Raw genomic sequence first — 27,605 nt, 5'->3', positions numbered from 1 at the left:
TACAACTTTGTAGAAGAAACCAAAGGTCAGTTCGGACCATAAGGGTCCAAAACATCCATCTAGGAAAATCAGGGTTCATCATAGTCAACTAACAATCGCCAGTGGTCGAACTAACGGTCAATGGTCAACTAACAGTCAACATCCAAGGTCGGGTCAAAGTCCATGGTCAAATAGTCTAAGTCCAAGGTCTAAATCGGTCAACTGAGTCAAGACCGGGTTAACTCAATCACTAAGACTGATTCAGGTGAGTCAGCTAGACTGTCTGGGATGACTAACAGGCAAACACTCTAGTGTAACTACAGTTTCACTAACAATCTGATTCTATTCATTAGATCAAAATACAAACTTTCATTTTACACAATTCTATGATTCAATACAACTGAAATTCAAGCTTTACCTGCAATTGCAGCTCTAAACAACACCTTTCTACAAATCATATGCTACCTGCACTCGCATCTCAACACAACCCTCTGCTATACATGATCACTAATTCAAACCACTAAGACCTCCACCCTGAAACTCACTCATATTACTATTACTATTTCAATTCCATTACCATCTCCAACTCTGAACTTCTCAACAACATCCATCTTCATTACCACCAGTACAACAGCATCAACACCAAGATCATGAACTGCAACCTATACCATCAGCAATACCAACATGTACACCATTCACAAACAACATACCATTGATCCATACCCTGCAATCTGTACCCGTATTAGATTCATACACAGACTTCAATTCCATTCTACTGCCCTTTTTGCTAAACCTTTTCAGACAACCCAACTCCATGAACTGCAACCTCATTATCACCACCAAATCAAACTAATTCAACACTAAAACCACCTACATCCTTCACCATTACTGCAACAATACCAACTGCAATAGTCTAAACACCAATACTAGTTCCACTACTGCACATTCATGCAATCACCACAACAAAAGTAACACCAATAGCAACGCAGTTCATTACATCAAATCATCACTAGTGACATTTCCAGTTACATATAACTCATACTCCATACATCTAAGCTTCATTTATATCACTCACTGCATCAATCAATAACCTCAACTAAGATCGGATACGACCCTAGCCATCCACTTTTGTAATTCAAAACACAAACCACCACCATCTGCAATTCACAGATTCATACATCTCATTCATCTACTAAATCTGTGTCTCATTAAACCACCACCTGCAATAGTTCAATTGAGATCATACTCGATTCCATTTGCACCACCTAATCCTCACAACTATAGCTAAGAAATGACCTTCTTTCACCCATCTCATTTCAACACCACTAACCAAAATTCAACTTCAATAATCAACACCCCGTGTAGTTCACTTGAAACTCTAACATCTCAATTCCACAGTTAAACCAAAAGTAAAACTCCAGCAGGCTCAATTCAGTTTGAATTTAAACAAAACCCATGCATCTAAAATCCATCAGTTCATACTCAATCTTATACAAATAAATTCAAATTAGAGAAACCTTAAATTCAATTTACCTTTTCTTGTGAGTTGAATCCAAAACCTGAATCAACACTACCACCATCAATTGTTCTTGAATCTGGTCTACTCTTTCTTAATAACAAAATTAGACTCTTTCCTCATCAAACTTCTGATTCACAACTTCAAACCCCAACTATTGATTTCATGTTACACTATAACCTTATATCTTAATTCGCATCAAACCCACCTCCAATTGATCTTCTAATCTTTCAATTTCATCTTCCGAATCTTCTTCAGAAATTATTACAAACCCTAATTCCTAAATCTGTCGAATAAACTGTTGTTCTTCGAAATAAAACCCATAACCTTCCACTTCACATCAGAATCTTTGAAACCCATACCTTAATCTTTTCTTATTTAATTAAATCAGTTTATCTTCAACTCACAGAACCCTAACTAATAATTCTCTCCAATCCAACTTCCTCCTAAATTCAAACAACAACAACAACAGTTACTTCTATTGCATCTAATCCTCATCATAGATCGATTCTCTCAATAGAATTCTCTAGATTTTCTCTCAAACACTCGAAGAAGAAGAAGAAGAACACAGGAGAAGAGAAGAAAACAGAAGAAAAAGAAGAAGAAGAAGAAGAAATAAGAATGAAAGAGAAATAAGGGATCGAGTTTATCTACTCGACTAGGGATAAGGTTGACTAGAATTGCTAAGGACACCGGAGAAACGGATAAGGGCAGCCAAGGTCTGCTTAACTGGAAATAACAATTCTACCATTCGTTTTAATCTGATGATATCTTCTTCGTCCGATGTCTGAATGACACGCTCGAGTAGTCCATTCTGCATAACTTTCCTATATCTATTCAATCGTACTAATTTTGCATATAGGTCGTTGTTAGATTAATCTCTATTAATTAACGTTCGTGTTAAACTAATCGAGTTATTATCGGCTAAAACGTCTCTTGACTGGTCTAATAGCATTGACGAGCTTGGGGATCTATCAGTCAACTAATAGAAGCAAGTCTCCCTTCAATGCCTAGTGATACAAGAATGCAGTTGCCCTGTCTAGGTTCGCGACGCCTGACAATGCCTACGTACGTAACAAGTATTACCTGAACACATCAGAATTACCAACCTCACTATTCCCCAGTGCTGGATTAACTAAGTATTAATTTATTAAGCTTAATTAGTTTTTAACTTCCATCTTAACTGGTGTGATTCTAATTAATTTACTTCATAAAATATATAACTAGTTCACATAATTTTAAGCAATTTAATCATCACAATTTATTTTATTTTATTTTATCTTATTTTTTTATTTTATTTTTATTTATTTATTTTATCACTATAAGTAATCCAAATTCAATTTCACGTCAATTTATAATATCTGATAATTTAACTTTAGCGTAATACCATATATAAATTTTCCAAATTTTATTTACTATAAATTTGCTACTAGTCTAAGTTTAATTACTCGAATACTATTATCAATTATATTATTATTCTCATTATTCTTAAGTTGACAGTCCAGTTGATACTCTAAGCCTTAATCTTCTAAATATAATTTTACATTCACGTAAGGGTTGATATGATCGTTTTTACGTATTCATATTGAATCCGTATACTAAATCTTGTTAAATATTAGCGTTGAAAATTTAATATGACTTAAATTTGAGTCTGCATAAAATTATAGTATATCCTAATAGTCTTTCGATTTTGCTATTAATGTGAAGTATCTTATTAATATACAATTTATTTATTTTTAATTATAATGTTACACTAGGTATCTGAATGCTATTATTACTATTTCATGTATATTTGTTTCATTTTAGAGATTTACTAGATCATTTGTTAGATTAAAGATAATCTGAAATTAGTTTAATTTACATAACTTAACCGTAGAACAGTGTTATTAATTTTCCATAGTTATTTAATCATAATTATTATTTTTATCGTATATATTTTTATTGAAATTGTAGTTAAGCTAAGTTCAATATGACATAAATACTAATCACTAAAATTATCATTACTTTTATTATCATCTATAATTAATATTATAATATTTTATTATGAACATTGATGGTCAAACTATTATTCTAACTACTCTTACAAATATTATTGAGTCCCAAAAATATCATTAACATTTATTTAATTATAAACTGTTGATTCTACATATGAGTCAAGGTACTCAGTAAGTTTCTATGTGACTTTCAAGATTTATCAATAACACTAATTTTATTATTTTTAATATCGAATTAGCTAGGTGTTCACACTTTTTAGACTAATTATTCTCTAATCTTTGTCAGCTAAAGTTATCGGCGTACCCTACAATTTTTACTTCATTACATAAACAAACAATTCAATCAATCAAAAAAATCTTTTAACTATTAATAGTTTTTAGTGATTAAGATTTATCTCTCAAACCCAACCCAGTTCTAGACTAATGTATTTCACTAACTGACACTGGATATTTCTATCTATTCTCATGTAAGATCTAATAGTGAGCTCTGATACCAACAATGTAGCGCCTCCAAAGCTAGCAGCTGATTAATCCAAGAGGTTAACTAAATAAAGAGGCACTAAGGATCTAAATCATTTACTTGAACATTCAATTAAGAAAACTGCTACAAAAGTTAAACCAAAAACTAGCCCCACTCTGAAATATATATATATATACAAGAACTCCTTTCAAATGATACATATACAATAGTCATTTGATTTACAAATAGAATATACAACATAATAAACAAAGCCGAATTTAACCAACTAACAGACTCAACTCGTGGAAACGTCCGCTGCGCAACTCTGATCTGTCTCTGAAACTGACAGTGGGAATGGGTGAGCACATCATCCCTAAAAGGGGTGCCCAGTAGAAATAGCATTTAACTTTTAAGTAATCAAAGGCAAGATTTGGAAAACAATACATGTTTTCCCAAACATTAAATAGCAACCAAGTCATTGAAGTAAACAATCATGTATATGGAACAAACTCCTTCTTTCAAACAATGTATAATATTCAATGCCAAATTCCAGCACCTAATAATAATATTGTGGTGTATCGCCCTAGCCATGTGCAGAAAAGCTCGAAAGAAAGTAGGTATAAATGTGAAGGAGCGTATCCTATATACCACATGTGGAAATTCTGATTTCCCATACAATTCATAAGGACAAACAAAACATTACAGGTCCTTTCCAATCCATGGAAAGATTCAAAGAATCAACAGAACAATCGTAATACAATTTAAATAAAGCACGGAACGCACAACTAGACAATGCATAAGTTTGTAGATGGTGGATTTTCGACAAAGGCTAAAATCGTAAACCCATAATTATATGAACTTCTGATCTGGCAATCAGACGCTAGTATCGAGACACGGGTCTCTCATCGAATCTCTGACTGAGAATACCGTCTCTCAGAGTACATGCAGATATGTAGTCTCTCGGATAGGCAACAACATATCTCATGAATACTGAACACTTCAGTAATTACTTCTATATAGAATCACGAGATTGGACGGCTCCTAGACAGCTTTCCTGCTAGTATAGAGCAATAATGTCTTCAGGATACAAACAACAGTTTTCCCTGACTATATAAAGGATATGACGCTTCAACTATCTCATGTCGCTTAGAATAATTAATGCTCCTAGACGATCGTACTAGTATAGAGCCATCAATTAATTATTCCTAAATTCTTGGATTCATCCACTGAATTTTTGAAAATATTCAAATACTTTCGAAATATTTTGTTACTTCAATCTATAGTTCTTCCCAGCAGAATTCCATGGGTTAGTAATAAATACTCAACGTACAGGCGTCTGAGTTACCTTCGAGTAAGCCACGACTCAAAAGGTGCAAGTGTATTCGACGATGATGCACTAACAATCACCTGAACTCACGAACGAGTATTTCAAAATACGACGAAACGATGAACCTATGCAAAATAGGAAAGAAAATAATAAATAATAAAATATTGACCAAGGCGCTGGGGGACTGGGCCCACTAGCCGGTCAGCCGTGCCGTGGCCAGTCCCACGCCAGTTTTATATTTTATCATATTTTTTTTTTATTTTCCTTGATCTTATGATAATCCTTTCATTTGAACAAATATCCTTCGTTTTGAGGAAACTCCTCAGTTTCATGGTGTTTCCTTCGCACCAAGGAAATAATATAAAATTGGAAAAAATACCGTAGGGCCGTGTTTATTGGCCAACCGGCCATGCCTTGATCCCGGCCGGCCCCACACCTCATGGTTCCTTATTATTTTATTAATATTTTCCTAATCTCATGAAAACTCCTTAATCTCATGGTATTTTCATGAAAAATATAATATAAAATTAGGGAAACTCGTGGGACCGGGCCCCATCCGGCTGATGAGTGCTAAAAAGTGCATATTTCTATATATTTTTCTTGGCATTTAACTCATCTTTTGTGCATTAATTCTACATTTTATCCCATATTCTGTATTTTCATTGTTTTCAAGTATAAATATTTTTATTAATTAATTTTGCATTTTTAGGTTGTAAATAAAGTTTGGATGAATTACGGAGCAAAAAGAGCAGAAAAGTGGTGGAAGCCAAGAGGAATCACACAAGGAAGCCGCGAAGAATGTTTTGCGCAAGACCAAAAGGCTAGAACTGGGCTTGAAGAGGGAGAATTGTTCTTAAAGAATATATGGGCTTGGCATACCCAAGGCCCAAAACCCTCACCCAAACCCATTTCCTATATCCATACCCGTTTCCCTTTCTAGCCGTCAGATTGAATCATCTCAGCATCCTACGGTCGCAGCATTGTCAGTACATCAAAGTCTGAAGCTCCTGTCTAACACTACATCACCTAACCCCATCTTGAGCCGTCAGTTTCGTTGTATCAGGCATCCGACGGTCGATACCAGCCTATTCACTTGTAGCCGTTAGATCTATCTATCATTTCCGCATCCCACGGCTCAGCTTTGCTGGACATCGAATTGGCTACACCCGCTTCACACTGTAACAACCTACACCTATACCCATCGCCAAACACTCCCCTCCTTCTTTCCATCGAACCCATCTTCTTCCTCCCACTCCCTCTGCAACTACTCCACTGCCACCACCAACTCCATCTGCACCTTCCATACCGCGACCACCTTCATCATATCATTCTAACAACCAACACCATCACTCTATCTACCTATTACATCAACCTCTCGATCTTTTTCTCTCTAAAACCCTAGTTTTAGGGGTTGATGAAATAGGTTAGGTTAAAGATGAAATTGGAAGCAACATGAGATGTAGGAGACGCACAAGAGGGATGGGTCGAAATCAAAATCAAATTTCAGAGAGTTGGTATGATTTAATTTCGATTTAGGTGAAACCCTAATTTTTGGGGATTTTGATGTTTTTATGTTGCAACTATAAATAGGGATGTGTGGGTGTTGTAGAAGGTATGCCTGGATTAGACAGAGCATTAATAGGAATAGTTTAGGTTTTATTTTGTAATTTACATTTCCATGAAATGTTAGTTTTAGGGGTTGTCAATCTTTCAGTTCCACAATTTCCAATTCAAATGCACTGTTAAATATTTGTTGTTCAGAACTCCAACATGTTTTGAATGTGATTGTGTGATTGTTACAATTTTCATTAAGATCATGTTCATGTTATGTTCTTATGTTAGCATCATTAGGATAGTTTTATACATTGTTGTCTGACAAACAACATGTTTAAGAACTTCATCATGTTTTAATTCTACTACTAAGGCAGAGATGAAACTCTAGATAAATATAACCCTATTGTATGAGCACTTCTTCTCCATGACAGTTTGATGACAAGCATGTTTTAATTTCCGTAAAGGCTATATGAACAGAATGTAGTATAATCTTAGATTGCTTGTACCTTAGAAAGACAAGTAATGCTAGGGGATTGACATATGATAGCTGAGATTAAGGCATCGCTGTGATAGGAGAAGACTAGTATATCATCTTAGAGAATTATATGCATCTAGGGGTGGAATTGAAGCCTTAGTTCTCACCTTATCCCTTAGCTTCCATCACTGCCCTTGGCTCACAGCCTTGGTTTGTTTGTCTTTGTTTCACTGTTTCTTTGTTCTCTGTCACTGTTACCTCATTGCTTTACTTACTGCCTTGTTAATTTAGATAACTAGCTTAAAAACTTCAACTCACACCCTAGTCCCCGTGGATTCGACCCGTATTTGCACAAGCAACAACCGACACCGTGCACTTGCGGTATAACCATGTAGGCTTCTCTTATTCTCTTATTTTACACACATTCCCAAGCCTATCAAGTTTTTGGCGCCGTTGCCGAGGACTGGTGCTGTGTAGTTGAAAACAAAACAAAAAAAAAATTGTGCTCTTGCTTTTCTGTTTTCAAACTTAGCTGTAACTTAGCTTTTTTATTGTAACTTAGTATAACTGTTTTAGCTGCTTTAGCTGTAACTTAGTCTGTAACTTAGTCTGTAATTCCTGCATCTCTAACTTAGCCTTAGTGTCTTTAGCTGTAACTTAGTCTGTAACTTTTGCATCATATCTGCATCATCCGCATCTGCATCTGTAGCTTAGCCTGCATCTGTTCCATTTCCATTTGCATCTTGCACTGCATATTCATTATTGCATTCTTCCCTTGCTTCTGCCTCACTTTTCTTCAAAGAGACTGATCATCTCTGTTGAGTGCAGGTACCATTGGGCTTGCCACCTTGCTGCTGGCCTTTTGCTGCCTGACTTGTTGTTGTGGCTAGTTGTGCTGCTTTACCTTGTTGCAGCTGCTGCTCTCTTCTCCATCTCTGTTGTTGTGCCTGCTGTTCTGTGAGCTGGTGCTGTGGGATGACTGTTGCTACCCACTGAAGCCTGCTGCTGGGCTGAACTTGCTGCTGTGAACCAAGCCCAAATGGGCTGTGCAACTAAAACAAAACAGCTGGGCTGTGCTACAAGAGTAAGCCTAAACTGTGGGCTTGACCCAAACAAAAGTTGACAACCATTTTCAAACCCAGTTGCACTTCTTTTTGGGCTGTGTAAATTCTAAAAGTGATTATGGGCTTGTGAATTGGACTGTGGACTTAGTTACATTTTGGGCCTCAAACTGAAATTTGTTTAAACTGTGGGCTCTAACCTTTTGTGGGCTTAGACTCAACTGAACTTTAAACCCCTACATTGTGAGCTTAGACCCAGACCAAAAATTTGAAAAACGTTTTAAAGTTTTAAAACCCAGCTGGGCCTCGCATTCCAGTTAACTGTTAGCCCAAAAACCCAACTGTTTCTGAACTGTGGGCCTGAACCAAACTTCGAGTGGGCCAAACATTCAAATTCCAAAAAACCAACGGTGAGATTTACTCACCAACAGTGGGCCTAAGAATCAAAGTTTTTAAAACAAATTTGGGCTCCAAAAACAACCCATCTGGGCTTCAGACCAAGCTTTGCCCTAAACGGTTGGGCTCTTTTATTCAAAACCTTTTGCTGGGCTCAATTCAAACTGATTTGTTGGGCTTCACTTCACACTCATCTAGGCTTCATTTTGCATAACGGTTGTGGGATGTTTTCAAATTTCCTAGTGGGCTGTGCATTCTCCCGCCAATGTGGGCTTCCTCCCAATTTTAAATTTTCTTTTCTTTCTCCCTAAAAACCCAAAAAGTTTCCTTCTCCCATAAAAACCAAAGTTTTCCAAATGTTTCCCTAAAAACCAAAATTTTTCTTTTTCCCATAAAAACCAAATGTTTTTCATTCCCGACAAAACCAAATGTTTCCCATCAAAACCAAATGTACGGTAGAATTTTCTTGTATATAATCCAGTAGATAAAATTATTAAATCTTTTGTTTCTTTTGTACATATTCTGCTAATCCAATGTGACTCTTAACTGAAATATGTTGGATTTTTGCCTTGAATAACGGAGTTCTAATTTTGCTTTCGCCGTCAAATCGGGTATTCTCTTTCCTTTTTCTCTACTGAGCATAATCCTCTTTATATGTTATAATTCTTTTCATATTTTGAAACATTGAGGACAATGTTTAGTTTAGGTTTGGGGGTATGGTATAGATACCACGATCACATGTTATAATTGAAAACAGAACTCTTTCTTTTTGAAAAAAAGAAAAAATGAAAAAATGAAAATAAAAAATATAAAATTGTAAAAAAACATAAAAATGGAGCTCATTTACCTTGAAATGTTGACTCTTGTGCATGTATGTAAACATAAGGATTCTTAGTCTAGATATTTAGGCACCCTGATTCTAGCACAATTCACATAGTGATAAGAAACTTGCACGTGCACGATCTACCAATACATGTATAGCCTCGATCTTCAAGGTGTTTGATAGGAAGTCACGATTGCCAATCACTTTAGAATACTGAACGAAACTTGACTAGCTTGTTCTTTGGTTGGTTGGGATAGAAGGTGGAGGTTACGTTAAGAAAAACAACCATCGAATTTAACTGGGTGCATCAAAAAGGGCTACCTCTTGCTAAGAGTCATGTAATTTTTTTGTTTCCTTTTGTATATGTATCAAAAGTGTTACCATGTTAAAAAAAAAAAGAAAAAAAAAAGAAAAAAAAAATGATGTATATATTCAGAAAAAAATCAGAAAAAAATATATATAAAAAAAAAACAAAAAAAAATCAAGTATTTATCAATTCCATCCTCTTTTGTTTCGAAAATAAAAGAGAGTAGTCAATGTAAATAAGAGTCATCTTTTGTGTTTTTGTGTTATAAGCAAGGAAGGGTGTATGCCATTGATGTACAACGCGAGTAATTGTGAAATACCTCCAACTCATTCACAATTCTCGTAAAGTCCGGACAGCTAGCTAGATTTCGACCTCGGTTCTTATCCTGAGAAACTATCTCTTGGTGATTAGTAGTCATAACATCCGATCTTTCTCTACACATGTGTAGATACACTTTACACTCTTATCACATGTCTTTATTTGTTATCAGTGCTAGGATTGTGCCTTTGATAGCTAGATTGACATCTCCATTTTGCTGTGAGCTTCTACTGTCTTGCACATGTCACATTTCATGGAATCTGAGCTTATATTTTGTCCTAGAATTTCGTAGGTACGTTCTAAGCAAACCTTCACGAGACTTCAACTCGTCCACTAGGGACACTTAGTGGTTTAAAAAGCTTAGTGCATACGCTAAATGCATTCGAGAGACCAGCGACAGTGGTATAGGTAGGATTTCCTTAGTTTTTTTTTTTACTTGAGGACAAGTAAAATTCAGGTTTGGGGGTATTTGATGAGTGCTAAAAAGTGCATATTTCTATATATTTTTCTTGGCATTTAACTCATCTTTTCTGCATTAATTCTACATTTTATCCCATATTCTGTATTTTCATTGTTTTCAAGTATAAATATTTTTATTAATTAATTTTGCATTTTTAGGTTGTAAATAAAGTTTGGATGAATTACGGAGCAAAAAGAGCAGAAAAGTGGTGGAAGCCAAGAGGAATCACACAAGGAAGCCGCGAAGAATGTTTTGCGCAAGACCAAAAGGCTAGAACTGGGCTTGAAGAGGAAGAATTGTTCTTAAAGAAGATATGGGCTTGGCATACCCAAGGCCCAAAACCCTCACCCAAACCCATTTCCTATATCCATACCCGTTTCCCTTTCTAGCCGTCAGATTGAATCATCTCAGCATCCTACGGTCGCAGCATTGTCAGTTCATCAAAGTCTGAAGCTCCTGTCTAACACTACAACACCTAACCCCATCTTGAGCCGTCAGTTTCGTTGTATCAGGCATCCGACGGTCGATACCAGCCTATTCACTTGTAGCTGTTAGATCTATCTATCATTTCCGCATCCCACGGCTCAGCTTTGATGGACATCGAATTGGCTACACCCGCTTCACACTGTAACAACCTACACCTATACCCATCGCCAAACACTCCCCTCCTTCTTTCCATCGAACCCATCTTCTTCCTCCCACTCCCTCTGCAACTACTCCACTGCCACCACCAACTCCGTCTGCACCTTCCATACCGCCACCACCTTCATCATATCACTCTAACAACCAACACCCATCACTCTATCTACCTATTACATCAACCTCTAGATCCTTTTCTCTCTGAAACCCTGGTTTTAGGGGTTGATGAAATAGGTTAGGTTAAAGATGAAATTGGAAGCAACAGGAGATGTAGGAGACGCACAAGAGGGATGGGTCGAAATCAAAATCAAATTTCAGAGAGTTGGTATAATTTAATTTCGATTTAGGTGAAACCCTAATTTTTGGGGATTTTGATATTTTTATGTTGCAACTATAAATAGGGATGTGTGGGTGTTGTAAAAGGTATGCCTGGATTAGCCAGAGCATCAATAGGAATAGTTTAGGTTTTATTTTGTAATTTACATTTCCATGAAATGTTAGTTTTAGGGTTTGTCAATCTTTCAGTTCCACAATTTTCAATTCAAATGCACTGTTAAATATTTGTTGTTCAGAACTCCAACATGTTTTGAATGTGATTGTGTGATTGTTACAATTTTCATTAAGCTCATGTTCATGTTATGTTCTTATGTTAGCATCATTAGGATAGTTTTATACATTGTTTTCTGACAAACAACATGTTTAAGAACTTCATCATGTTTTAATTCTACTACTAAGGAAGAGATGAAACTCTAGATAAATATAACCTTATTGTATGAGCACTTCTTCTCCATGACAGTTTGATGACAAGCATGTTTTAATTTCCGAAAAGGCTATATGAACTGAATGTAGTATAATCTTAGATTGCTTGTACCTTAGAAAGACAAGTAATGCTAGGGGATTGACATATGATAGCTGAGATTAAGGTATCGATGTGATAGGAGAAGACTAGTATATCATCTTAGAGAATTATATGCAGCTAGGGGTGGAATTGAAGCCTTAGTTCTCACCTTATCTCTTAGCTTCCATCACTGCCCTTGGCTCACAACCTTGGTTTGTTTGTCTTTGTTTCACTGTTTCTTTGTTCTCTGTCACTGTTACCTCATTGCTTTACTTACTGCCTTGTTAATTTAGATAACTAGCTTAAAAACTTCAACTCACACCCTAGTCCCTGTGGATTCGACCCGTATTTGCACAAGCTACAACCGACACCGTGCACTTGCGGTATAACCATGTAGGCTTCTCTTATTCTCTTATTTTACACACATTCCAAAGCCTATCACCGGCCGGCCATGCCCTAGCCGGTCCCACACGTCCCTTTATTTTATTATTATTATTTTAAGTTTCCTTGATCCCATGAAATTCCTTGATTTCATGGTATTACTCTCAAATTATGCAAATTCCTTCAAATCATGGAAATAATACACAAAAATTACATAAAATTAGGGAAACGCACGGGACCGGGCACCAGCCGACCGACCATGCTCAAAGCCGGTCCCACACGCCCTTATTTTATTATTTTAATATTATTTGTTTCCTTGATCCCATGGAAACTCCTTCACTTCAAGGAAACTCCTTAATTTCAACAAACTCCTTGATTTCATGATATTTTCATAAAATCATGAAAAATAATATAAAATTATGAAAAGGCACCATGGGACCGTGGTCACTGGCCATCCGACCATGCCTTGGCCTCAGCGGTCCCACGCCTCATCATTCCTTCATTTTATAATTATTTTCCTTCATTTCATGAAGTTTCCCCAGTTTCAGCAAAACCCTGATTTTGTCATATTTTCTCAAATGATTGCTCAAACGCACGCCAGAAAATATCAAAATTCTTAGGACTAAGACACAAATGTTTTGACGACGTGAGCATGTTACCTTGACCGACCAAGGTTGGCTCTTTGGCTCGCAAGGAGCCGGTCCCACATATTTTCATGAATTGACCTAATTTGCGCAATTGCACGTATTAGGTCCAAAACTCTTCCAAATAATTTTGGAATTTTCATAGAGCGATCGTCATTCGATCCCATGACCATACAGGGCCGGTTTCATGACCCCTTGATCGGTCCCTCATATCTTCATAATTAATTAGGTTTTACCACCTAAGGCTTAGACGAGCATTTTTTAATAAATGATTAAACCAGCATTTAATCATTCTTTGGTATTTGCTCACTCGAGCATATGGGCGCTACATGGCTGATACATGATCCCATGTAGCCGGTCCCTCCTTCATTCCATGGTTAATTTTCAAATAAACCATCAATTGGTCATCAATTGATCGAATTAGGGTTTCTGAGTCCAAGGATCATAATCCAGATTCAAACACCAATAACTTTACGACGATCTCATGATCAGTATTTTATTAATTATGCTCGGTGTATTTTAAATTAATATTTTATCTTGGTCACGCTACCAATAATTCATCAAATGAGCAACATTTTCTCAAACCAAGGAATATTGGTTCAACTATCAATATTCAATAATTTATCGAATGAGCAATACTTGCTCACCTTAACTATCAACGTTTACTTAAGAATCATACCTCTGTCTCAACAGGCATGTTCAATTCATGAGTCTCAGGATATTTTGCATGATCATGTTCAACTCAGCAAATACATGGACTCATCGTCCCATAAAGTCATGAAGTCAACAACTGACTAATTAACCACGAGACGTCAATCGTGTCACATGGGGGGGGGGGGGGATATTAACTAGGGTTTTGGTCTGGCGGTCTACGGCACGTGTGTTCATACACACGATGGAATGTGAGCAAGTCGTGCAATCAGTTGGAAGAGTCGGCAAAGTAGTGGGTGTAAAATTAACCAAGTCTCCGCACGATGAGCAACTGGTTTTAACACGATTTCCCACTTCCCCACTCTCTGATTCCAGCAACTGTCACACTTCATGGGATCATGGTGTTTTCAACTCCGGCATTATAAAATACCTCTGAATCATGATTGGAAGGACAAAATTCGAATACTCGAACATTCGTCTAAACAAGTAATTTCTCGGCAAGTTCATACAAACAATATTCGTCTACACGAACTCATCGTCTGAGTAATCGCTCTCAATTGAGTAAGATTCAATCATTCAGAGCGTTCTTACACTGGATTCACAACACACCTACAATCTCAGATCACCATTGATCTCACACATTTCTCAGCTTCCCTCCTACAGATCAACCCATCCTCTCTTGTGACCAAATTGACTCTGGAACGACCAATGTTCTTGGTTTAGGACGGGGTATTACATATTGATCTCTCGAACTTAAAGCACTCCCTTCTGGCAGTGCATATGTGTGAGGTTCAACATTTCTCTCGGTTCAAGGAATCTCCACATGGTCGACTCTTCAATTCCGTAAAAACCAGCAAATCGTTTTTCCCCATCTACAGATTGGCGACCACAGTGGGAGATTAATCTCTCGGTTGCAATCTCATAATTTCACAAGATGGCTGGTCTTAGGTCTGGGTTAGTTACAGGTTCCAACACAAACGACACTAGCACTAGCAACAACAACAATGAGGATATCCTGGAAACAATTCCGACCTCTAACACTGGCGGTGATGATGTTACTCCTCCTCACGCTAACACGGAAGGTCACCCTCTCTTCGGCCGGCGTCCCGAAGAAATCAGAGAAAATCCGCCTACCATAGGTGATCTCATGAAGGTGCAAGAAACTCTTGCCAAGAATCAGACTGACATGGCTGCTACACAGAAAGAGTTGTGTAATTATCTCAAAACTCCCACTGACAAGATATCAGAGAAAACTCAAGGAAAGGGAAAAGAGAAGGAGAAATCCTCAAATGCTGATCCTGAGGTGATTCCAATTCATACAGTGGATGACGGCGAAGTCCGCAAAGCTGCAGACGATCCATCAGCAAAGGAATCGTCAAATTTCATTACTCGGGAAGATTTGGAACGCATCTTGGAGAACCGTGGAAAAGACAAGACATCACATGTCCATCGTCACCAGCCTCCGTAACTTGCTGCTACGCAAAGGATTCCTCTTCCAAAAGGTTATACCTCTCCAACCTTCACTTTGCATGACGGAACAGGCAATGCTTGGGAACATGTTTCTCGGTTCCTGGAAGCCTTGGGTGAACATGAACATAACCATATTGTTCGCCTCAAAGAATTTTCAAAATCCTTGAAAGGAAGGGCATACACCTGGTACAAAAAAATTGCACAGGAACTATCAACAATTGGGGAGATATGATTAACGCCTTCTACAGAAAGTACTTATTTGTGTCAGAGCAAATTACTCTCTCTGATCTTGGAAGAATGATTCAGAGGAGCAATGAACATCCCAATGACTACGTAAAAAGATTCAAAGTCCAGGCCCTGGATTGTCATGATCCAAACGTCACGGAGCAACAACTGGTAGACTTGTGCATCAAAGACATGATCCCGGTCTACAAAGCTTTATTGGAAAATCTTCGTTGCCAGACCATCTCAGAGATTCATGAAGCGGCGAAGAGATCGGCAACTACTCCACCCGCTTTACTGGAAATAACAAAAGCTACAAAGGCTGAAGAACCGCGAAATACTCGAGGTAGCATATGTCTGATTAACAAGCAGTACAACCTCTAGCCTTCCACAAACGGTGCTGCAGAAGGGAGCAAACAGAAAGCCGAACCGCCGCACAAGCATACTTCATCCCTTTCAAAAGCATAAAGGAAGGATAAGCAAGATGCACAAGCCTCTGACCAACGCACAGAAGTTCCTGATCAAGAAGCACCTGACTTTCCCTTTTCCATTGAAGAAGTGATCGAACTCCTGGATGTCTGGATCCAAGATGGTGCAATCAAGTTTCCATATGTCAAGAAAGAACCAAATGAAGAAGACATGGAAAGTCCTCGTTACTGCCGCTTCCACAGGTTCGTCAATCATCCCACAAGAAGCTGCAGAGTTTTGAAGCGCATATTCAGGGAGAAGGTTGAATCGGGAGAACTCAACTTGGGGACTGAAGGAGTACACAGAAACCCCCTTCCAGTCAGAACCTTTACTATCTCTGAACCTCCCGTCAAAGAAGCAGTTCAATCCTTAATTGAGCATGTATGCGAATTTCTATACTTATCAAAACCTCAAAGGAAAGACATGTTTGCTGCATTATACCACATCGTGTCAGGCAAGCGTCTGTTGATTCAAGAGACACTCACTGAGCCTCCAGCAACGGACAAAGAAATGTATGACTGGGAATTGCTCACCACAGTGCACATCAAAGGAAACGAGTTCAAGAGAGCATTTGTTGATGTCGCCACTGCCGTCAACATCATCCCTTTGAAAATCTCAGAGCCGATGACATTACTCGATAGGAAGCTACTCATGCCCCCATGGCAATCAGAGATCACGAAGGAGTTTCCAGAGATGCGTATGTCCACGTCATCCTCAAAGTCAAAGAAAATTTGGTCTGCACTGAGACCAAGTTTTACATAATCAGGAAAATCCAGGATATGACATGTCCTTCATACGAGCGTGGATCCACGCTGAAAAGATGGGTACTTACAAAGCACCTTTGGTTACACATCTCTCCAAAGAAGAAAGTTCTGATCCATAATATTTGGCGGACGTTCCATCATCAGAGCACTTGGAGGAATTTCGAACTTTGACGAGGTTGAAACAAGAACCTGCAAAAGATGCATAGACATTCACCCAAAGGTCCTGCACTCAGGCAAGTCTCATTCCTCCATATCTATGTCATTTATTTCCTCGCATGCTATTCTAGCATGGGGACTCAATTCTGCTAGCATCTATGCTGTTGCAAGACGCTATAAGTGGGTAATCTCACTTCAGCAATATTTTACCAAATGGTTGAATCTGACATTTCTCCGAATCGAGCATCTCACTGAGACATACATTACTGAGATGGTGTTCAATCACGGAAAAGAACAATTTGGGCGTTTCTCCATGGCATTGTACAAGTGTCCTTGTGTACCACAAAATCAAAAATCTTTGATATCCGCACAAGTGTTGAATCCCACTACCACAACGAAAGGAATGCTGAATCAACAGAGGATACTCGAGTCCGAGACGATCAAGCCTACGACATCGGACGCTTAAAGGGTGTGAAGCCTCAACACTCTAGCATCTAAGAAAATCCTTACAACAGCTGTCAATCACCTACTTCTCCAAGGCCAACTGAAAGTCAAAAAACCTCTCATCTCTAAATGCTACCTTCTTCAGAAGCCTTCAAACTGTACTCCCAATCAAAGAGTACACATTCGATAATAAATCCTCTATCTTCAGAACAATATCTCTACGGTGACACACTGATTCAACACCGACACGATCAAAGTTCAATGGATAGGTCTTCATTATACCGTGATAATACTTCTGGAGCAGATGCAACGTTCGGACAAACTCCTTCAACACACCGGGGAATTGATCTTATTGAATAAAGTACGATGCTGCTATTTTCCAGAACATCATCAATTCCCAGACAAAGTCACTTCGCGGCTCACTGGATGGAGGAGCAACACTATGTTTATAATCATGGTTCTAGCCTTCTCGGTCTCTGGAGCAACTCCAACCATGGTATCAGCATCAACAAGGATATTTGGAGGAACTATGTCCATGGTCTCAGCATCAACAAGAATGTCTGGAGAAAATTCAATAGAGATCTCAGCATTAACAACGGTCTCAAGAGCAACATCCTCATGACAAGACTCCATCAACTGTCCGTTCTCTACAACCTAAGTCTGGAAGTGTTACTCGACGGATCATACTTCTCCAAGCACTAATGACTCATATCAAGACGTGTGGACATGAAAACATGTTAGCATCAAAGTCTTCCCAAAGCTTGCACGACGGACATGCACAAACCAAAGTCTTCTACAAGATGTTCTCATCACCTCTACAAATGAGATACAACATGCTTCAGGCCATGGGTTTACAAAAACGTACCAATGGTTGAGGAATGGGACAATGCTTCCTCAACAAAAGATGTTCGTTTATGTCTCTGCTATACCATACCAAAAGGGCACATCAATCGGACATACGAGCTGAAAGATATGACCTTTACCGTCAGTCTCTTAGCTTTAAAATTTGGGGTCAAGCATCGAATTCCGACGTCGTATGAGGTTCCTTCAGCTTCCAGAGCGTACAACATGCAAGCAGAAATTCTTAGATGGGATTCATAACTTCTACAGTCGATCGGTGTCCACCAGGTCATTCCGCTAAGTCCTTCATCAAGGTACCTCCAAATTCGACCACCTAGGTCTTTACATCAATTTTTCTACCCGGGTCCTCTATCTAGGTCTTGCAAGAAGAAGGGAAAACAAATAGATAGATTTAACAAGATACTGAGGATTGACGGTCCACTGATCATGGCGATCAGTTTCACAGTCCAAGACTCGTGGCACCAGACTCTCATGTGCTAATCATTCATCATAAAAGTAATGATACCACCGGGACATGAAACCATGGTCATTACATCATCCCCTCTCGAGAGAAACCTCAGCTATGGTCCCGTGACCAGGGTTTCAAAAGTGATGTTTCTACGACTGACAGAAGCAAGATGGCACTGAAATCACCATGCTCATGTATCAATCAAGGGGTCCTGATGTCAAACGAATCGATGACATTAAAACCCTTCACCAACCGTTCAAGACACAAGTGAATGGTATAATGACACAACATGAGTGTTTTACAGCAAGCTCGTCTGAGATTATTTTACACTGTCCTGTACAAACCGACGATCTGGGAGCAATTGGTGAAGAATCTAGGGATGGGTCATATACCATTCTCTTCGTATGTATGTCCTCTACAACATATCCAAAATTCACAGCAATTGAAGAAACTATCAAGGAGATGTGGCCAAAACATTGGACAACATACAATCTGAAAAAGTTCTGAAAGTCTCCTGGAAGTTTACTGTTTCGCCTTTTTCAGGCCCTAAACATGCTCCAAACTCAAAACTCTTCTTCGATAAAGCTTGGAAATTTTCTGAGGATGAAGAAGCATGTGTAGATCACGAAAATCCGACATCGTACGAAGATTCTACATCATTTCCAATGAAGACCCGACTTCTGAATTTTCTGATGACGAATTATGACGAAATTCTTCATTCATATACATCTGAATCAGAAGCTACGCCTTCCGCGCGAGATCAGACTTCGTCTTCAGCCGCTAGTCTCATTTGCTGAAGCCGGAGGTGTTTTGCTGATAAGTTGCAAGCCTTTCATCTTCAGCTTTTCTTTTCAGTAATAACTCATCTCGTCCCTGCTTCTCTTCTGCATCCGCTAAGGCTAAGAAAGCGTTGATTCAACCACGGACGACTCCCAGATGATCGAAAGACATACAATGCATCATCTTTCCAGTGTCTCTGAAAGGTTGATTCACCTCGGCATGAACATCTGCAGAAGTCTTCATCTTTGACTTGATATTTCTGGAGCGTTCCCCGGAAGGGCCAGAAGAGTGGTTGTAACCAGAAGTCACCACTATCTGAGGCGAAAGACATGGAGTCATGGATATACCAATAAAAAACGCGTAACAAAATGGTAACAATCCAACTCTTACCTATTTACGATTTCGCTAGCTGTAGTGATTATAACGTCAGAATTTCAAAAACTTGCTCGTTCCTTCAAACCTGCAAAGATGAGCAAAATTCATTATTCAAAATCATGACTTGATGTTCATAAAACCGTGAACAACTCACGTGAATTTTAACATCCACTGGTTTTTCAAAAATTGGACAGACGTCTATTCTACAATTGTGAAAACTTACATACAGACATTATTTCACCATGTATAATTGTCTACTTTCAACAGTTGTTCAAAGTCAAAACATTGGTTTTACAAAATATATATATTTAACGTGAAACTCACGTAAGTTTGAATATATATATATATGCTCCCTCGCGCGAGCATCTGTCTTTGAAGTGAGAGTATATATTTTCAAAGATTTCTGAAAGCTCCAAGATAAAATTTTCATGAAAGCTCATAAATAAAATTTTATTACTAACAGACGCACGAAACAATTCTCTCGTATGAACATCCACCTTTGAAATGAGAGTTTATTCCACTTTGTGAAATCTCACATATTTAAAAATATAAAATTTTGTTTTCGTGAAAGCTCAAAGACAAAATTTTTATCATTAGACTTAGGTCTGTTTTGTTTGTTTCTTAAACTAACGGACGAACGGACATCCGCGCTTAAATGGATTCCTTTCTTGGGCCTAGATCAGTGAATCCTAAACCGACCAAGGTTCCACCATCAAATCAACGGTTCTACACCAATTTATGCTCGCTGGATGACGCTCTATTATGCCACTGGGGTTTGCGCTCAAACCATGGTTTGCTCATTCAGTCTAAATCCGATAACATTTTATCTTTTAAGTTCAATTACTTATTTTTGTCTGTACCTGGAAAATCACCATTCAATGCTGACTGAGGAACACAACTGTCCCTCACTAAGCAGGGGACTTAATGTAGATGGTGTATTTTCGACAAAGGCTAAAATCGCAAACCCATAATTATATGAACTTCTGATCCGGCAATCAAACGCGAGTATCGAGACACGGGTCTCTCATCGAATATCTAACTGAGAATACTGTCTCTCAGAGTACATGCAGATATGTAGTCTCTCGTCTAGGCAACGGCATATCTCATGAATACTGAACACTTCAGTAATTACTTCTATATAAAATCACGATATTGGACGGCTCCTAGACAGCTTGCCTGCTAGTATAGAGCAATAACGTCTTCAGGATACAAACAAAAGTTTTTCCTGACTATATAAAGGATATGACGCTTCAACTAGCTCATGTCGCTCAGAATAATTAATGCTCCTAGACGATCGTACTAGTGTAGAGCCATCAATTAATTATTCTTAAATTCTTGGACATCCACTGAATTTTTGAAAATATTCAAATATTTTCGTAATATTTCGTTACTTCAATCTATGGTTCTTCCCAACAGAATTCCATGGGTTAGTAATAAATATTCAACGTACGGGCGTCTGAGTTACCTTCGAGTAAGCCCCGACTCAAAAGATGCAAGTGAATTCGACGATGATGCACTAACAATCACCTGAACGCACGAACAAGTATTTCAAAATACGACGAAACGATGAACCTATGCAAAATAGGAAATAAAATAAAAAATAATAAAATATTGACCAAGGAGCTGGGGGACTGGGCCCACTAGCCGGCCGGCCGTGACGTGGCCAGTCCCACGCCAGTTTTATATTTTATCATATTTTTGTTATTTTTCTTGATCTTATGAAAATCCTTTCATTTGAACAAATATCCTTCGTTTTGAGGAAACTCCTCAGTTTCATGGTGTTTCCTTCGCGCCAAGGAAATAATATAAAATTGGAAAAAATGCCGTGGGGCCGTGTTTATTGGCCAACCCACACCTCATGCCTTGATCCCGGCCGGCCCACACCTCATGGTTCCTTATTATTTTATTAATATTTCCCTAATCTCATGAAAACTCCTTAATCTCATGGTATTTTCATGAAAAATATAATATAAAATTAGGGAAACTCGTGGGACCGGGCCCCAGCCAGCCGGCCATGCCCTAGTCGGTCCCACAAGTCTCTTTATTTTATTATTATTATTTTAAGTTTCCTTGATCCCATGAAATTCATTGATTTCATGGTATTTCTCTCAAATTATGAAAATTCCTTCAAATCACGGAAATAATACACAAAAATTACATAAAATTAGGGAAACGCACAGGACCGGGCCCCAGCCGGCCGACCACGCTCAAAGCAGGTCCTACACGTCCTTATTTTATTATTTTAATATTATTTGTTTCCTTGATCCCATGGAAACTCCTTCACTTCAAGGAAACTCTTTAATTTCAACAAACTCCTTGATTTCATGATATTTTCATAAAATCATGAAAAATAATATAAAATTAGGAAAAGGTACCATGGGACCGTGGTCACTGGCCGGCCGACCATACCTTGGCCTCAGCGGTCCCACACCTCATCATTCCTTCATTTTATAATTATTTTCCTTCATTTCATGAAGTTTCCCCAGTTTCAGCAAAACCCTGATTTTGTCATATTTTCTCAAATGGTTGCTCAAACACACGCCAGAAAATATCAAAATTCTCAGGACTGAGACACAAACGTCTTGACGACGTGAGCGTGTTACCTTGACCGACCAAGGTTGGTCCTTTGGATCGCAAGGATCCGGTCCCACATATTTTCATGAATTGACCTAATTTGCGCAATTACACGTATTAGGTCCAAAACTCTTCCAAATAATTTTGGAATTTTCATAGAGCGATCGTCATTCGATCCCGTGACCATCCAGGGCCGGTTTCATGACCCCTTGGTCGGTCCCTCATCTCTTCATAATTAATTAGGTTTTATCACCTAAGGCTCAGACGAGCATTTTTCTAATAAATGATTAAACCAGCATTGAATCGTTCTTTCATCAACAAATCACCAACTCTTCAAGAGACCTTGGTATTTGCTCACTCGAGCATGTGGGCGCTACATGGCCGATACATGATCCCAGGTAGCCGGTCCCTCCTTCATTCCATGGTTAATTTTCAAATAAACCATCAATTGGTCATCAATTGATCGAATTAGGGTTTCTGAGTCCAAGGATCATAATTCCAGATTCAAACACCAATAACTTTACGACGATCTCATGATCAGTATTTTATTAATTATGGTCGGTTCAATTACCAGTATTTTAAATTAATATTTTATCTTGGTCACGCTACCAATAATTCATCAAATGAGCAACATTTGCTCAGATGAGCAATATTTGGTCAAACCAAGGAATATTGGTTCAACTATCAATATTCAACAATTCATCGAATGAGCAATACTTTCTCACCTTAACTATCAACGTTTACTTAAGAATCATACCTCTGCCTCAACATGCACGTTCAATTCATGAGTCTCAGGACATTTTGCAAGATCATGTTCAACTCAGCAAATACATGGACTCATCGTCCCATAAAGTCATGAAGTCAACAACTGACTAATTAACCACGAGACGTCAATCGTGTCACATGGGGGAAATTAACTAGGGTTTTGGTCTGGCGGTCTACGGCACGTGTGTTCATACACACGATGGAATGTGAGCAAGTCGTGCAATCAGTTGGAAGAGTCAGCAAAGTAGTGGGTGTAAAATTAACCAAGTCTCAGCACGATGACCAACTGGTTTTAACACGATTTCCCACTTCCCCACTCTCTGATTCCAGCAACTGTCACACTTCATGGGATCATGGTGTTTTCAACTCCGGCATTATAAAAGACCTCTGAATCATGATTGAAAGGACAAGATTTGAATACTCGAACATTCGTCTAAACAAGTAATTTCTCGGCAAGTTCATACAGACAATCTTCGTCGACACGAAATCATCGTCTGAGTAATCACTCTCAATTGAGCAAGATTCAATCATTCAGAGCGTTCTTATGCTGGATTCACAACACATCTACAATCTCAGATCACCATTGATCTCACACATTTCTCACCTTCCCTCCTACAGATCAACCCATCCTCTCTTGTGACCGTATTGACTCTGGAACGGCCATTGTTCTTGGTTTAGGATGGGGTCTTACAGATTGATCTCTCGAACTTAAAGCACTCCCTTCTTACAATGCATCTGTGTAAATTTCAACATTTCGCTCTGTTCAAGGAGTCTCCACACGGTCGACTCTTTAATTCCGCAAAAACCAACAAATCGTTTTTCCCCATCTACAAAGTTTAATAAACATAAAGCTTTGTAAAAGAAAACATCAATGGTCACAAAAGAGTTAAATGTATTCCCACCTCTTTTGATGACAAGCCACGCCTACCTCGAGATCCACAATCCACTGGTTCATCCTTTGAATCGATCGTTGTTAATAAAGACTAACAGTTAATCACACAAAAAGTCTAAGAAACTAGCCAAAATGGCTCATACAAAAATCATATAGTTCTATCTAATGGTTCTAGGCCCATATATGGTTTTACACCATTTTATTATCTATTTTTAGTACATCTAACATTTACTAATTCAATTAGGTTGGTTCTGTAATTCATTAGCCAAGTCTTATGACTATCTACAACTTTGTAGAAGAAACCAAAAGTCAATTCGGACCATAAGGGTCCAAAACATCCATTTAGGAAAAACAAGGTTCATCCTAGTCAACTAACAGTCGCTAACGGTCAAACTAACAGTCAATGGTCAACTAACAGTCAACATTCAAGGCGGGTCAAAGTCCAGGGTCAAATAGTCAAAGTCCAAGGTCTAAATCGGTCAACTGAGTCAAGACAGGGTTAACTCAGTCACTAAGACTGATTCAGGTGAGTCAGCTAGACTGACTGGGATGACTAACAGGCAAACACTCTAGTATAACCAAGGTAGTCAATTTCGGATTGTCTCGGTCGACACCGAGATACTAGTACAACTTTGTCTCGGGAAAATTCCGTTTTAAAATCTCGGTAAAATCTCAATTTCATATTTTATATCCTCGTATCGATAATCACTTAAAAGAAACATAGTATTAGTAAATCTGGTTGTTCACCTTCCTCATCATCAACACCAAATAATAATTTTAGCTCAAGAAATTCAAACACAGCAACAAGCAATAATACTAGTGAGTGAATTAATCTTTTTAATTTTTGTACGTGAGATTAGTCCACTCAATTTAAAAAGAAAAAAAAATCCGGCCAAGACAAATCAATTCCGGCCGAAAAACGCGTTTCCGGCCGAAATTTTCGCAAAGATTTCGTCCGACCGAAATTTACAAAATCGTGTCTTCTTGGACCGAAATCCGGAATTTCGCCGAAATTTCGGCCGAAATGACCGAAATCGACTACATAGAGTGTAACTACAGTTTCACTAACAATCTGATTCTATTCATTAGATCAAAATACAAACTTTCATTTTACACAATTCTATGATTCAATACAACTGAAATTCAAGCTTTACCTGCAATTGCAGCTCTAAGCAACACCTTTCTACAAATCATATGCTATCTGCACTCGCATCTCAACACAACCCTCTGCTATACATGATCACTAATTCAAACCACTAAGACCTCCACCCTGAAACTCACTCATATTACTATTTCAATTCCATTACCATCTCCAACTCTGAACTTCTCAACAACATCCATCTTCATTACCACCAGTACAACAACATCAACACCAAGCTCATGAACTGCAACCTATACCATCAGCAATACCAACATGTACACCATTCACAAACAACATACCATTGATCCATACCCTGCAATTTGTACCCGTATTAGATTCATACACAGACTTCAATTCCATTCTACTGCCCTTTTTGCTAAACCATTTCAGACAACCCAACTCCATAAACTGCAACCTCATCATCACCACCGAATCAAACTAATTCAACACTAAAACCACCTACATCCTTCACCATTACTGCAACAATACCAACTGCAATAGTCTAAACACCAACACTAGTTCCACTACTGCACATTCATGCAATCACCACAACAAAAGTAACACCAGTAGCAACTCAGTTCATTACATCAAATCATCACTAGTGACATTTCCAGTTACATATAACTCATACTCCATACACCTAAGCTTCATTTATATCACTCACTGCATCAATCAATAACCTCAACTAAGATCGGATACGACCCTAGCCATCCACTTTTGTAATTCAAAACACAAACCACCACCATCTGCAATTCACAGATTCACACATCTAATTCATCTACTAAATCTGTGTCTCATTAAACCACCACCTGCAACAGTTCAGTTGAGATCATACTCGATTCCATTTGCACCACCAAATCCTCACAACTACAGCTAAGAAATGACCTTCTTTCACCCATCTCAGTTCAACACCACTAACCAAAATTCAACTTCAATAATCAACATCCTGTGTAGTTCACTTGAAACTCTAACATCTCAATTCCACAGTTAAACCAAAAGTAAAACTCCAGCAGGCTCAATTCAGTTTGAATTTAAACAAAACCCATGCATCTAAAATCCATCAGTTCATACTCAATCTTATACAAATAAATTCAAATTAGAGAAACCTTAAATTCAATTTACCTTTTCTTCTGAGTTGAATCCAAAACCTGAATCAACACCACCACCATCAATTGTTCTTGAATCTGGTTTACTCTTTCTTAATAACAAAATTAGACTCTTTCCTCATCAAACTTCTGATTCACAACTTCAAACCCCAACTATTGATTTCATGTTACACTACAACCTTATATCTTAATTCGCATCAAACCCACCCCCAATTAATCTTCTAATCCTTCAAGTTCATCTTCCGAATCTTCTCCAGAAATTATTACAAACCCTAATTCCTAAATCTGTCGAATAACTGTTGTTCTTCGAAATCAAACCCATTACCTTCCACTTCACATCAGAATCTTTGAAACCCATACCTTAATCTCTTCTTATTTAATTAAATCAGTTTATCTTCAACTCACAGAACCCTAACTAATAATTCTCTCCAATCCAACTTCCTCCTAAATTCAAACAACAACAACAATAGTTACTTCTATTGCATCTAATCCTCATCATAGATCGATTCTCTCAATCGAATTCTCTAGATTTTCTCTCAAATACTCGCAGAAGAAGAAGAACAGAGGAGAAGAGAAGAAAACAGAAGAAAGAAGAAGAAGAAGAAATAAGAATGAAATAGAAATAAGGGATCGAGTTTATCTGCTCGACTAGGGATAAGGTTGACTAGAATTGCTAAGGGCACCGGAGAAACGGATAAGGGCAGCCAAGGTCTGCTTAACTGGAAATAACAATTCTACCATTCGTTTTAATCTGATGATATCTTCTTCGTCCGATGTCTGAATGACACGCTCGAGTAGTCCATTCTGCATAACTTTCCTATATCTATTCAATCGTACTAGTTTTGTATCTAGGTCGTTGTTAGATTAATCTCTATTAATTAATGTTCGTGTTAAACTAATCGAGTTATTATCGGCTAAAACATATCTTGACTGGTCTAATAGCGTTGACGAGCTTGGGGATCCTTACATCCTCCCCACCTTATACATTTTCGTCCTCGAAAATCAAACCATCTTTGCGATCTTCATAAACTCCTCACCTTAAAGAAAAATCTTATCTCTTGTTTAAACGCAAACAATATAAGACGAAGCACAAACCTATATGTCTTTCTATAACTAAAATTTGTGGATCTAGGTTCAAAAGACTAGTTTTTATTTTAATAAGTCATTGGTTCAATGCCGACTGATACAAGAATGCAGTTTCCCTGTCTAGGTTCGCGACGCCTGACAATGCCTACCTACGTAACAAGTTTCACCTGAACACATCAGAATTACCAACCTCACTATTCCCCAGTGCTGGATTAACTAAGTATTAATTT

The 27,605-nt window shown here is 38.2% G+C and overlaps 1 long non-coding RNA gene across 1 annotated transcript; it reads right to left on the bottom strand.

Annotated features, from left to right (window-relative positions):
- Nucleotides 1–302: 302 nt before the first annotated feature.
- Nucleotides 303–26,885, bottom strand: LOC113275105. The gene is made up of 2 exons (XR_003323429.1): nt 25,435–26,885; nt 303–805 (listed from the first exon to the last, which is right to left on the bottom strand). It is a non-coding gene; the product is annotated as an uncharacterized LOC113275105 (long non-coding RNA).
- Between the last annotated feature and the right edge of the window lie 720 nt (nt 26,886–27,605).

The sequence above is a fragment of the Papaver somniferum genome, chromosome 4 (assembly GCF_003573695.1).
Source record: "Papaver somniferum cultivar HN1 chromosome 4, ASM357369v1, whole genome shotgun sequence".
NCBI classification, from domain to species: domain Eukaryota; kingdom Viridiplantae; phylum Streptophyta; class Magnoliopsida; order Ranunculales; family Papaveraceae; genus Papaver; species Papaver somniferum.
Note: the sequence above shows the minus strand (reverse complement) of the source record. Positions and strands in the feature narration are given on the sequence as shown.